Source organism: Ambystoma mexicanum, chromosome 3q, assembly GCF_040938575.1.
Source record: "Ambystoma mexicanum isolate Mex_15411 chromosome 3q, UKY_AmexF1_1, whole genome shotgun sequence".
Lineage (NCBI taxonomy): Eukaryota > Metazoa > Chordata > Amphibia > Caudata > Ambystomatidae > Ambystoma > Ambystoma mexicanum.
This window is the reverse complement of record NC_090926.1, coordinates 442,323,179-442,336,505: the sequence shown is the minus strand read 5'-3', so window position 1 is coordinate 442,336,505 and position 13,327 is coordinate 442,323,179.

Sequence of the window (13,327 nt, the reverse complement as noted above, 5' to 3'; positions counted from 1 at the left end):
CTAAAATTGACACGAAAATTGGGCAATTGAAAAGAGGCACTTATCAAGTACTAATCGGTCCCTTGGCAGAATACATTATTGGTTTTGATATTTTGGAGGGTCTGACCCTAGGTCTAGGAGGCAAAACATATCAATTTGGAGTACATGCTTTTACTTGTTCTCCAGTTGTAGTGGGTCAATTGAACATACCCACTTTGCAGGTTCCGATAGCAACTAAACGAGTGTCCATGAAACAATATTGGATTCCGGGTGGGTAAAAGAAAATTTCGAACACTCTAAAAGACTATGTTGATGCGGGTGTATTATGTTCCATGACTACTGTCTGGAACAATCCGATCTGGCCTGTTAAAAAACCTGGTGGTAGCTACAGGATGACAATTGATTACCGCAAATTAAACAAATATACTCCTCTGTTAGTGCCAGCGGTACCTGATGCTGTGACGTTAATTGAAAATATACAAAAATTTGAGGGCACCTGGTGTGTGGTGTTGGATTTGGCTAACACCTTTTTCACTATACCGATTGCAACTGAATGCCAGGAACAATTTGCATTTTCTTGGAATGGGAGACAACATACTTTTAATTGTTTGCCTCTGAGCTCTATGCAAAGTCCGGGTATTTGTCACCGGCTGGTGTATGAACATTTGGGTAAAATCCCATGTAAATCTGATGTGCAAATTGTGCACTACATTGATGACATACTAATTCAAGGCAAAGATGAGCAAAATGTGCGCGTGCATTTAAGCCTTATCATGAAAGGTTTGCGCAAAGAAGGGTGGGAAATAAATGATGCTAAGACACAAGGTCCGGCAGAGACAGTTATTTTTCTAGGAATACAATGAATGATGGACATGGTGAAATGGTGTCTAAAGCAATTTCTTGAATTTCCCATGCCAAAAACTAAAAAAACAAACAGAACAATGTATTGGTTTATTTGGATTTTGGAGGCAGCATATTCCACATTTGGGCCAAATTTTGGCACCTCTTTATAAGGTTACACGTAAAAAATATGAATGTTTATGGGGTGAAGAGCAAGAAATCGCATTTCAATTGGCAAAGTGTACCATTCAAAAAGAGCTTGATTTATGGCCACTGAGGGAAGGTGAAGTTGAGTTGATTGTTTCTACTCAAGATTCCTACGTGGATTGGAGTCTATGGCAAAAGCAAGAAAGAAAACAAGTACCTTTGGGGTGTTGGAATAGGAAATTACCTAATGCGGGTGCTAGGTATACCCCTTTTGAGAAACAGTTATTAGCCTGTTATTGGGCTTTAATAGACACTGAACAGATGACTGTGGGTCATGACCAGAAATTCAGAATATGCAGTTGGTGCTTAGTTCTCCTAAAACACACAGAATTGGGTATGCTCAGGAAGCTAGTGTGATGAAATGGAAATGGTATATTCAAGACCATGCCAAACCTGGTAAAACAGTGGTGGCAAAGCTACATGAACGTGGCAGGAGTGCCGCTAATTGTTCTTGAGCCAGAGGATGATAAATTTGTGGAAAAATCTCCAGTTACTTGGGGATCCTATGTGGAGAATTACATATTGGACAAACTGAACATGCCTGGCTTACTGATGGCACAGCTAAATGTGTAGGGATCAAGCGATATTGGAAAGTGGTTGCATACAATCCCAAGACAAAAAAGGTGCTTAATATATCCGGAAAAGGAAAGAGTAGCCAATTTGCAGAACTACATGCTGTGTATCAGGCATTAAAACAGGAATCACCTGGTATCTGCCACATTTATACTTATTTGTGGTCTGTTGCTAATGGTATGGTGATCTGGCTGCCGACTTGGAAAAAGAATGGATGGAAAATTCACACAAAAGAATTGTGGGGTAAAGATATATGGCAAGACACTGCTGACATGTTAGTGCATACTACTGTTACTGTATTTCGTGTAGATGCACATTGTGCAACAGATTCATTGGAATGATGGTTCAATTCTGTTGTAGATGGACATGCAAGAGTTAAAATTATGTACCCAAAAGCTGAGGATGAAGACTTGGAGTAAATTGCTAAGTGGGCCCACCAGAAGAGTGGACATCTCAGAGATAAGGCTACTATTGGGTGGGCGCAAGACAGGGGAATCAACATCCCTTTAGAAATGGTGAAAACTGTGATTTTTACAATACCCTATATGCCAACATCAGAAGCATCAATCTATTCCTCACATAATGCATGGCACATTAAAACGTGGGAAGTTACCAGGTAAAATTTGGAAAATTGATTATATTAGTCCTATGCCTATGAGTAAAGGCTGTCAATATGCATGTGTGGACACATACTCAGGCTATTTAATGGTCTTGCCATGCAAGAAAGCTACTCAATTAAATATGATTAAATTATTTGATCAGGTGGCTGTATATTAGGGTATCCAATTACAAATTCAAAGTGATAATGGCTCCCATTTTAAAGGTAAAATGGTCATGGATTATTGTGTTGAAAAAGGGATTGAATGGATTGTTCACGTCCCTTATCACCCGGAAGCATCTGGTCTGATTGAGCAGGTTATTGAAACAACAACTGAGCAAAATTGGTGATGGTACTTTGCGGAGCTGGCGTGAACAGTTATCTGAGGCTGTCCAAATTTTGAACAACCGTCCTTTTTGAATTAACGGTGAAACCCCATTAATGTGTATGTTAACACCAGCTTTGCAAATGAATCCAAACTGTGCACATGAAACTTTGCTTTATTGGGATACATCTCTGGGTGCATTGGCTCCTTATCGCGCCACTCCAGAGTCTGTAGGGGTGGATTTATATACTAGAGAAGAGAGTCGCCTACAGCCTTAGAGCATTGCTGTGATCGATACTAGTATTGGTGTACAGATTACCTCTGCACACATGGGTCTAATTGCTCCAAGATCGGGCTTGGCCTTAAAAGGTATCCAAGCATTGGGCTGTATATTTGACACAGATTATCAAGGCGTCATTAAAGTGATTATTTTGAATAGTGGTGAAAACATGCTACCCATTCTTAATGGAGACTGAATGATGAACCTCACAAAACATTGACTATTCGTGGGAATAAAGGGTTTGGTTCATCTGACACAATGGTTCCTGATGCAAAGGTCTGGGTTGAGAAACCTACTGGGCCACCCATGCCTGCTGATTTAATAGCATCCTGAAATGATCAACTTGTTTTAGTTATGGAACCTGGAAAAAAGAAATGGATGCACATCCCTGCTGACAAACATTATTTACGTGAGTGATGTACCTCACTGATATCTTCCTTTTTTTAAAACTGCCTTTTAGATCCTGAGTTTATTTAGTGCCTGTGTGTGGCACGTTGAAGACCTTTCAGGAGGGTCCGGATTCATGATCAAGGATGTGGCAGACTTCTCTATTCTGCAAGTGAAGAGTGGCATCGGGATACATGATAATTCACTGCCTATTACCTACGGTCCTGTGGATACATCTATATCTGCCTATCGGATTGCATTCAAAAAGCATTGTCAGCACAATAACAAAGTCTTGCCTTTGCATCTTCAAGGAGTTATTACACCCTTTTCCCATCAGGGGTATTCTGCTCTAACAAGACAACCTGGAAATGATTGGATCTATTTGGGCCAAAAAGTACTTAATATTTTGCACTTTTGCATGTCAGATGTGCACAGTTCTGTGGATGTAATTTCTACTTATTTACTGGTCATTCCGACACCCACGTTTGTGTTGATGCACATATTTGGAACATTGCGCAATGACTCTTTGGTGCAACATTCGGATATTCAAAATTTGTTTTCAGTATATGAGTATGTTTAAAAAACTGCTAAAAACATGGTTATTTAACCAATATTAGTACAGTGTCCATCTGCCAAAAATGTAAAAACTATTGCCCATGAGTACAATGTATGTTCTTTGACTGTAAATAATGTATATATTCATTTCTATGTACAATGTATTACCACTTCCAAATGTTATGCTCACCTGGTTCCCACAGGGGCGTCGATCGGACCCGGACAGCTGCGTTGTCCACCAACGTGAAGTGTAGTGCCGAGATGACTGTCTGGACTGGCCCGCCTAATCTCGTCTGCTTGATCCGTATAAGTATTCTCCTGCAAGTGGAGAAAGGGACTTAGCTACCCGTGGATTTGAGTGATAGCCCCCTCCCACTATTCTCGGTCTCCCTTCTCGTGGATTGCAGGGGCGCGTTGATGCCAGTTACTTCACTGGTTTGAAGGCGTGGGAAAGTTCCGGAGAGTAATGACTCTGAGGTTCTTGGCAAGGTTCGGTAAGTAACAAGTTCATAGAGTTCAATATGTCCGATGATTCACTCTTGTTCCCCCCTTCCTTCCTTGTCTTCCTTGTTCTGAAATTACAGGCACCATTTCCGGGTTTGCATATGCTTCTCCCATCCCTATTCGGGATAAGGCATCTGCCTTGCCATTTTTACAGCCTGGACGATAAGTGATCACGAAATCGAACTCGGCAAAGAACAATGCCCATCGAAGTTGGCCCGACGATTGGGCCTTGGCTGTTTTTAAATACTGTTGGTTTCGGTGATCGGTGATTACAGTAATGGTATGCCTGGCACCGAGAAGATAATGCCGCCAAGCCTTGATGGCGGATGTGATGGCTAATAACTCTTTATCGGTAACCCCATAGTTTAATTCGGGTGCCAAGAACTTTCTGAACCAAAATGCTACTGGGTGAAGTTGACTGGTTTCAGGATCCTTCTGGGACAGGACTGCTCCCATGGCTAAACTGGATGCATCAGTTTCAACTATGTATGGAAGTTCAGGGCGTGGATGCTTTAAGACAGGTGCAGACGTTAATTTCGCTTTCAGCTCTTGGAAGGCCTTTTCAGCTTCTTCGGTCAACAAGAATCGTTTGTTTTTTCGCAAAAGTGCTGTGATAGGATGTACAACATGTGAGAAATCCGGGATGAATCTGCGGCAGAAATTAGCAAATCCGAGCATGCTTTGTACCCCTTTAACTGAACTAGGTGATGGCCACTTGAGAATTGCGTCCACCTTTCGAGAGTCCATTCTGACTCCTTTTGGGGTCAGGATAAATCTGAGGAATTCAACTTCCGTAGCATGAAAAACGCATTTTTCCAATTTTGCATATAAATTGTGCTGGCGTAGTTTCTCAAGGACTGCACAAACATGCTTCACATGGTCTGATTCTTAGGAGGAGTACACTAGAATATTGTCTATGTATACGACAACACAGACATCAATGAGTTCACGAAGGACATCGTTCATAAAATACTGGAAGGCTGCTGGTGCATTGCACAACCCGAAGGGCATCACCTGGTATTCGAATAGCCCGTACTTAGTGCGAAAGGCAGTCTTCCATTCGTCGTCTTTCTTTACACGTACCAGATGATATGCCCCTCAGAGATCTAATTTAGTGTAGATGCAAGCGTCCTTTACTTGGTCTAGTAATTCGGGGATCAGAGGCAATGGGTATCGGTTCTTAACCGTGATCTGATTTAATGCCTGCTAGTTTATACATGTTCTGAGGTCACCTTCCTTTTTAGGCACGAATAACAAAGCTGAAGATGCAGGGGACTTGGATGGACGAATGAAGCCATTAGCAAGGTATAGGTCCAAGTATTGTCGCAGGTGAAGGTTTTCGGGTTCCGTAAGGGAGTAGATCCTACTACATGGAGATGTGCACCGGGTATGAGATCGATTTGACAATCATATGATCTGTGAGGAGGTAAGGTGTTGGCTTTTTTGGAAAACATCCTGGAATTCTTGATATTCCTTAGGTAACTTCACGACTGGAGTAGCAACTGTGCCCAGGCCTTGGTTCAAGGGTTTTTCCGGGTAACAAGTATGTACACAATGAAAAAATGTGTGGTTGCGCTTATTACTTCATGCGCCAAATTATAATATTGAAAAGAAACTCCATTCAATTGGAATACAATGATTCAGGTTTAATAATTGATTAAGATGAGTGCCCTTTGTGATGACACGTGTTTCGACGGACTTGCCATCTTTCTCAAATCAGGGATAATGGTATTGTATACAAATGTGGAACGCTGCTTTTCAGCAAAAGAATGGAAAATGAAAGTCTCGGGTTAGATCCCAACCTCTGCAATGCAAGAAAGAGCTCTGTACGATTCTGTCCACGTACACAATCCGGGAAGGTTATTCTCTTCTCTCGCCAATTAATACAAGGATTATGTGTTTCAAACCAGGGTATCCCCAGTATTATTTGGAACTGCGTGGCTTTGATTAAATCAAACACAATAGTCTCCTGATGCCCATCTTGACCCAATAATGTCATCTCTGCGGTGGAATGAGTTACATGCCCAGAGGCAATTTCAGTTCCATCGACTGTGGTGATGACATCTGAAGTGATCTACATAGTTTCCTATGGCCCCGCTATCAATGTATGCCCTTACTGCGTGCATGCGTGATGGCTGCCTTGACTCCACAAGGACCATTGGTATGATGAAGTGCGAGGTCTGAGTATCCTTCTTCAAGCTCGACAAGCGGACCTCTACGCTTGTAGGGCGTGGCCGTTTCCTGAATCAGGCTCTGTTTGATTTTTATCAGCAACTCCGACTACTTTTTTGGATGATTTTATAGGGCAATCCCGTAGAAAATGTCCTGAGGCCCCACAGTACAGACATAATTGCATCTGCCATCTCCTTTCTCTGTCCTTTTGAGTTAAGGGTCCCTTGACCCCCCCCGATCTGCATCGGTTCTGGTGCATCTGTTCCTTAGAGGGTAACATTGGGTTTAACCAATACCCGATTCTCGAACTTAGCTCGATCAGCCTTTCTATTCTAAAGTCGGTGGTCTAACTGGACTACTAAGTCTATATATTCTGCGCAATCCTGAGGTGGGTTCACAACTTGGGCCAAAACATCTTTGAGTTCACCCCGAAGTCCCCGATGAAATAATGTAATTCGTTTTACCTCTGGCCATCCGGTTTCCACCACCAACCTATTGAAGGTTGCGATATAGGTTAGTAGATCGTGGTTACCTTGTCGTAAGGATAAGAGTTCATTATCCAGGGCCTGTCCCTGTGAATGTCTGGAAAATAGTCTCTCCATGCTCAATTGAAACCCCGAAGAAGAGGGTCATCCTGGTTGACTAGTGGAATTGACCAATCCGCTGCGCTGCCACTAAGGTATGATAGTACAAAGGCTACTTTGGTTTGGTCGTTCAGAAAAGCTCCAGGTCTGCATAAAAAGTGCAATCGGCATTGGTTCATAAACACGGCAAACTTTTTCGGGTCCCTAGCAAAACGTTTGGGTGGAGCTAAAGGAATGCTCCCAGGTAGAACCACTTGCACAGGATTGCTCGATGAAACAGGAGTTGGATTCCCCCAGAGTCCAGGTAATGGTGTTTGCCCAGTTTGGTTTTGCAGCAATTGTCTAGCAAGATCATCAGTGCGCTCCTTTGACACAATCAGTTCTCTCCTGAGGGCATTAGTTTCTTGGCGCGCAGAGTGCACTTCTGCCCTAAGTTACCCTAACAATAGGGCTAGTTGGTCGGTTTCTGAGGTTTCCATGATGCCAGGGTGGGGATGTGTAGATAGGCTTCGCGTTCTGTTAGGCTCACCTGGTTCCCACAGGGGCGTCAATCGGACCCGGACGGCTGCGGTCTCCACCAACGTGATGCGTAGTGCCGAGATGACTGTCTGGACTGGCCCGCCTAATCTCATCTGCTTGATCCGTAGAAGTATTCTCCTGCAAGTGGAGAAAGGGATTTAGCCACCGGTGGATATGAGTGATAGCCCCCTCCCACTGTTCTCGTTCTCCCTTCTTGTCACCTCCGATATCCCCTTTTAGGAACTTCACCTTATGTTTTTAAATGATGAGCTCTCCATCCTGCGTGGATTGCAGGGGCGTGTTGATGCCAGTTACTTCACTGGTTTGAAGGCGTGGGAGAGATCTGGAGAGTATTGACTCTGCGGTTCCTGGCAAGGTTCTGTAAGTATCAAGTTCATAGAGTTCAATATGTCCGATGATTCACTCTTGTTCCCCCTTCCTTCCTTGTCTTGCAACTAAGATCGTGAGAAGATACCCCTCGTGGCAGTTGGTGGCGTTCAGGTAAGAGTCTGTATTACCCGACACTGTCCGGTAAATGCTGCCAGTGTTTAACGTGTTGTTTTCTCTCCCTTTAACAGGTGCGGCACATGAAGATGTGGAGAGTTATAGAATAATGCCGCCGGTGGTAATCAGGTAAGTCTATGATGATAAGTGTTTTATTTGTTGATTTTCTCGGCTCACCTTGTTGTTTTCCTTTGTCCCTCAGGTGCCGGAGTTCGGTGAAGAAATGATGGAGGCAGCGCCGAATCGAAAGATGCTGCGAGGACTGGTGAGTATGGCGCGGCGCTGCAGCTGGAGATGCGACACGTACAGAAATGATGTTCTTTCCAGGTCCAGAGGCGAGATGGATCCGAAATCAGGTGAGGAATTCGAAATAGTTTGTTTTCTGATCTTGTCCTTTTCTTTCCTCTTGGTTTTAGGAGCTCCAGATTCGAGGCAGGCGTGGCAGAAGACTGGATGCAGACTGCAGGCACGGTGAGCGTTACACTGCTGGATGCAGAATAACGCGAAGCATGTGCTGTTGTTCGGGCGTGATTTAAATAGCCTCCAAAGTAGTTGCAGGTAAGAAGTTCCCTAGAACCACGCCCGAGTAAAAAATAGTCCCTGTGGAAAAATAGTCCCATCCAGGCCTCACGTTGGCTTGGACTCACTAGCAGCATGGTCTGCATCAGGTAAGTAAAGTCTATGAGCCTGGCGCCTATGGCGCCAGGACTGATTTCCATGATGAGCCTGGCGCCTAAGGCGCCAGGACTGAACCCAAACAGCCCCCAGCCGGGGCTGTTGGGGTTTTAATAAGTATCTGGATGCCTGCTCCCAGAGCTGATGGGCTTGGTCCTGATGCCCGGGGGTAGGCATCATGACACCAAAGCTGTCTGTAATCACGTCGTGATACCTCAGGGTCTGGGCGTGTACCAAATGAAAAAATAAAATAAATAAATAAATAAAAGAAATGTTAAATTTTGTAAGGATACATTTCATAAATATAATAATATGATGTTTGTTAACACACACAATATTGCTCCGGCTGACGGTTTTTATAGCATGACATGCGCTGCTACATATATCAAAAATGGTCAACAACTGAAATTGGATAAACAATTGAAACTTACTGATTTTGAAAAACAATTGTGTACAAGATCTATTGAAACATGCGCTGATGTTTCCAATGATATGATATGCAACTTTACTATTGTAACTGCTAGCCACTTGAAACATGTTAAACTTCCGCCTGGTTGATTATTGTCTTGTGGTAATGTTTCTTATTCTTATATTCCTGCTAAAATTTCTAGTGGCCCCTGTGCTTTGACGTGGCCTGGTTTGATGATGTACCCTTTAACACCTCCAATTACACGTTCGCTTCTTATCATACCTTAACTCCTGATTGTAATTCTGATGTACATTTATTCTCAGAGGCTGAAGTGATTGCTCTAACTGTTTCTATTATTGGTGTTTGGGGTTTAACTACAGGTACTTATAAAACCATGATTAAACAGGCTTGTTTAGTACTTAAACGGCTTAATGAAACTTCACAAACGTTAACTGAATCATTATGAGACAATCAACATTTTACAAAAGCTATTCTTCAGAATAGGGCGGCTATTGATCATTTGTGTTTGAAACATAATTTAGGTTGTGAGGCAATAGAAGGCATGTGTTGTTTTGATTTAAGCGATCATTCCCACTCTATTGAAAAGCATATTAAACATATTAAGGGTCTCATTTTAAATGTAACACAAGATCAATATGAAAACTGGTGAGAATATTTATTATCCTGGATTCCTGAATCATTGCGTCCTGCTTTATTTTGGCTTTTTGGTATTATTATAGTTTTGATTGATCTTCGTTTTTGTATTTCATGTATTGCTAATATATGGAGAATGATTTATAGATTTTGGCCTTCTACTGAACAACATACTGTTAAAATGGATTTCTGAACTCTGACCTGGAGGGGCAGAGGTTCAGAAGGCCAGCCTCGTTTCTTGGAACAGGGTAACCTCGACAAGCCAGACCAATCAGGGTAGCGATGGCGGCGGTCAAGACTAAGTCTCAAGAGGGGTGAGGGTGACTGAAAGCCTGCAATGAGCACACAAAGCAGGGACACTTACAAATTACTCAGACAGGTGTTATATTAGAAATATAGACACATTTATTACAAGGCCTTTGTAACATCGACCATAGCGAAGAATCACAATAATACTGAAGTAAACCAACACATCACAATCAATACAATATATATATACAAGACCGAGGGTGTCTAAGGAGTTAGGAGCACGTAATATGTAGACAACCTAGATGAGGAGGAAAACAGGCACTGCAAAGAATCATTAGACCCAGTTTGACATCTGGAATGCACCTAACTAGGAGGAAGTCCGAGCCCTACGAAGAGAGCAGCCTTGTGCTCAAAAGTACCTGCACGTGCTAGTGCCAATGGACCAAAGAGGGCCTCTTCGAGGATATCAGGCAGTTGAGGAAGGTGAATGGAGCGATGCAAAACAAGTACCCACTACTCAAGCAGGGGCAGGGTGAGAGTCGCTATTTCGCAATAGCGGTATAAAAGAAACGGCTCTTGCACGAGGGGCCACCGGTTGGGTGATGGACTAATCACCGGTCCCCGACGCAGGCAGACCCAGACTTCTCCAGTTCAGTTCACGTTGCTGGCAGGTTCAGTTGCGATCATCAGGACGTCTCGACACTGTGTAGATACTGTGTAGCAGGATACAGGGTCGAGGGTATCCGAAATGCAGCGGACGTGCACAGGTTGTTACCACAGCAGGGCAACACGGCAACCGCGTTTACTCTGGTCCGGGCGCACTCGTCTCACTTCAGACCTGGGAATTCCAAGTGTACGAAATTAGGTGTGAGGGTGCCGTGGACGCAGAGCAAGCAGTAAACCAAGTTTCAAGGGCTTCCCCGAAACGGTGTAGGTGACAGAGCAAAGTGTCCTGCGTAAACTGGTCAGGCCACTGGTTGGCCCAGGGACACTTCCGAAGAGGCTTACTTGCAGGGTTTGATGAAGGTGCCGGGAATAGTTAATCCCACTTTTCCAATTGGTCAAAGTGCCTTCGCAGACCTTCTAGGATGATCAAATGCAGAGGGGTCTCGCAGGACGACAGCAGTTCAGGGTGCCAAACATTCAGCGGGTCACCAGCAGTTCCTCGACTCAGCTTCTTGTTGCAGGATACTTGACTCCTTATACCTTGTTCGGTGTGAACTCAGGAGATCGACATGGAAGTGGTGTTTTCAGCCTCCTCTTATCCAAAGTTCCGTTTGCGCCAAAATGGAGAGGACCCAATGGGAGATCTGCTCACAAACACTCACACCATACGTGGACCTATCACGGACCACAGTGGTCCCAGGCATTCAGGGCACTCCAGACTCTCTGGCACCCAGGATGTGTATTGGGAACAGACATTCCAGCCCACATCCTGGAGGCACACACAAGGCATGCAGAAGCCTGTGAAAGCTTTTGGGGTTTCGAGGGAAAGTGCATGACCAAATAAGGACGGACGCGGGTTGGCTCGACCTGGGGAAGGTGAAGGGGCAAGACGGTCAGAGGACAGGACAAAGAACCTTGTGGCATGGCCATTTTGGGAGCCAGGCCACCTATGCGTGCCAAACGCGGTAAGCACGGATAACATGGCAAAAAAGGGTTTAAAACACATGAGAAACGATAGCTGCCACCAGTCCCATCCATGACAGACTTGCACAGTTCATAATAAGTCCAGAGAGAGTTTCTGGGGCCTTTGGAATGAATAGAGACCCAAGAGCGTGGTAATGTAAGTTACGGTGCACTCTTGTTTCATGTTGCACAAAAGCTGCAACATGAGGAAAGGACTAAGGGAAACAAAGTCTCCCAGTACTGACTGTTTTAAGGGCATCGGTTTCCCCATAAGAATTGAGCGAAAGCCCAGAGGAGTGCAGCGGAAGGCTGCGCTTCTCTGGCAAAGTCTAGATCAGGGTGTAAAACAGCAGCAAAAAGGTTGGGGGTTGCCACATGGAGGGAAAATTACATACAATATGAAATCTTTCCTAACACTTGCCCCCCCAGACTAAGGACAGGGGGAACTAATCCACCCCTGGATGAGTTTCTTGTTCAGGTCTGGACAACCCATCAGCATTGCTATGTTGGACACCTGGCCTATGCTCAATAGTGAAGTCAAAGCCTTGCAGACTTATGGACCACCTAAGCAACTTTGGATTCTCTCCCTTCATGTTCATTAGCCACTTTAAGGTCTTATGGTCAGTTTGCACAGTGAAGTGGGTCCCATAGAGGTAGGGCCTCAGCTTCCGTAGGGCCCACACAACAGAGAAACATTCTTTCTCTACTGTGGACAATCTGTGCTCTCTGTCCATAAACTGGTGACTAATGAAACCAATAGGGTGTTCCTTACCCTTCTCATCTACTTGTGATAGTACAGCAAGGAGTCTTTTAAGCCATTGAAGGCCTTCTCACACTCTTCAGTCCAAGTTACCTTCTTGGGTTTCTTCGGAGTGGTGAGAGCAGTCAGAGGGGCAGCTATGGTGCCATAGTCTGCCATGGAATTTCTGTATTACCCTGTGAGTCCTAAGAAGGCTCTCACTTGGGTCTGTGTAGAGGGGGTAGGCCAGTCTTGTACTGCGTGTACTTTACTGGGAAGAGGCTGTATCCTCCCTCCACCTACTTCATGTCCAAGGTAAACCACTGAGCCTTGTCCAATCTGGCATTTACTGGCCTGTATGGTCAAGTGGGCTTTCTGAAGAGCCTGTAACACAATCCCAAGGTGTTTCACATGGTCTTGCCAGGTGGCACTGAAAACTGCTATATTATCCAGATATGCAAGACAGAATTTATCCAACCCATTCAACACATGATTTACAAGCCTCTGGAAAGTGCCAGGTGCATTCTTCAACCCAAAAGGCATTACCCTGAGCTGGTAAAGACCTTCTGGAGTTGAGAACGCTGTCTTTTCCTTGGCATGTTTTGCGAGGATTATTTGCCAATAGCCTGCAGTGAGCTCAAACGTGCTGAGGTACTTGGAGGCACCCAAGGTATCCACCAGCTCATCTATTCGAGGCAAGGGGTGGGCATCTGTCTTGGTGACAGCATTCAGAGCCCTGTAATTCACGCAGAACCTCAATTCAGAAGTACCTGCTTTTGGAACCAAAACCATAGGGCTGGACCAAGGACTCCTAGAGGGTTCAATCACCCCAAGATCTAACATTTTGTTGACCTCCGTCTTAATGTAAGACCGTACTTTGTCTGACATCCTGTATCCCCTACTTTTGGTAGGTACACTGTCTCCTGTGTCTATGTTATGTTTGCA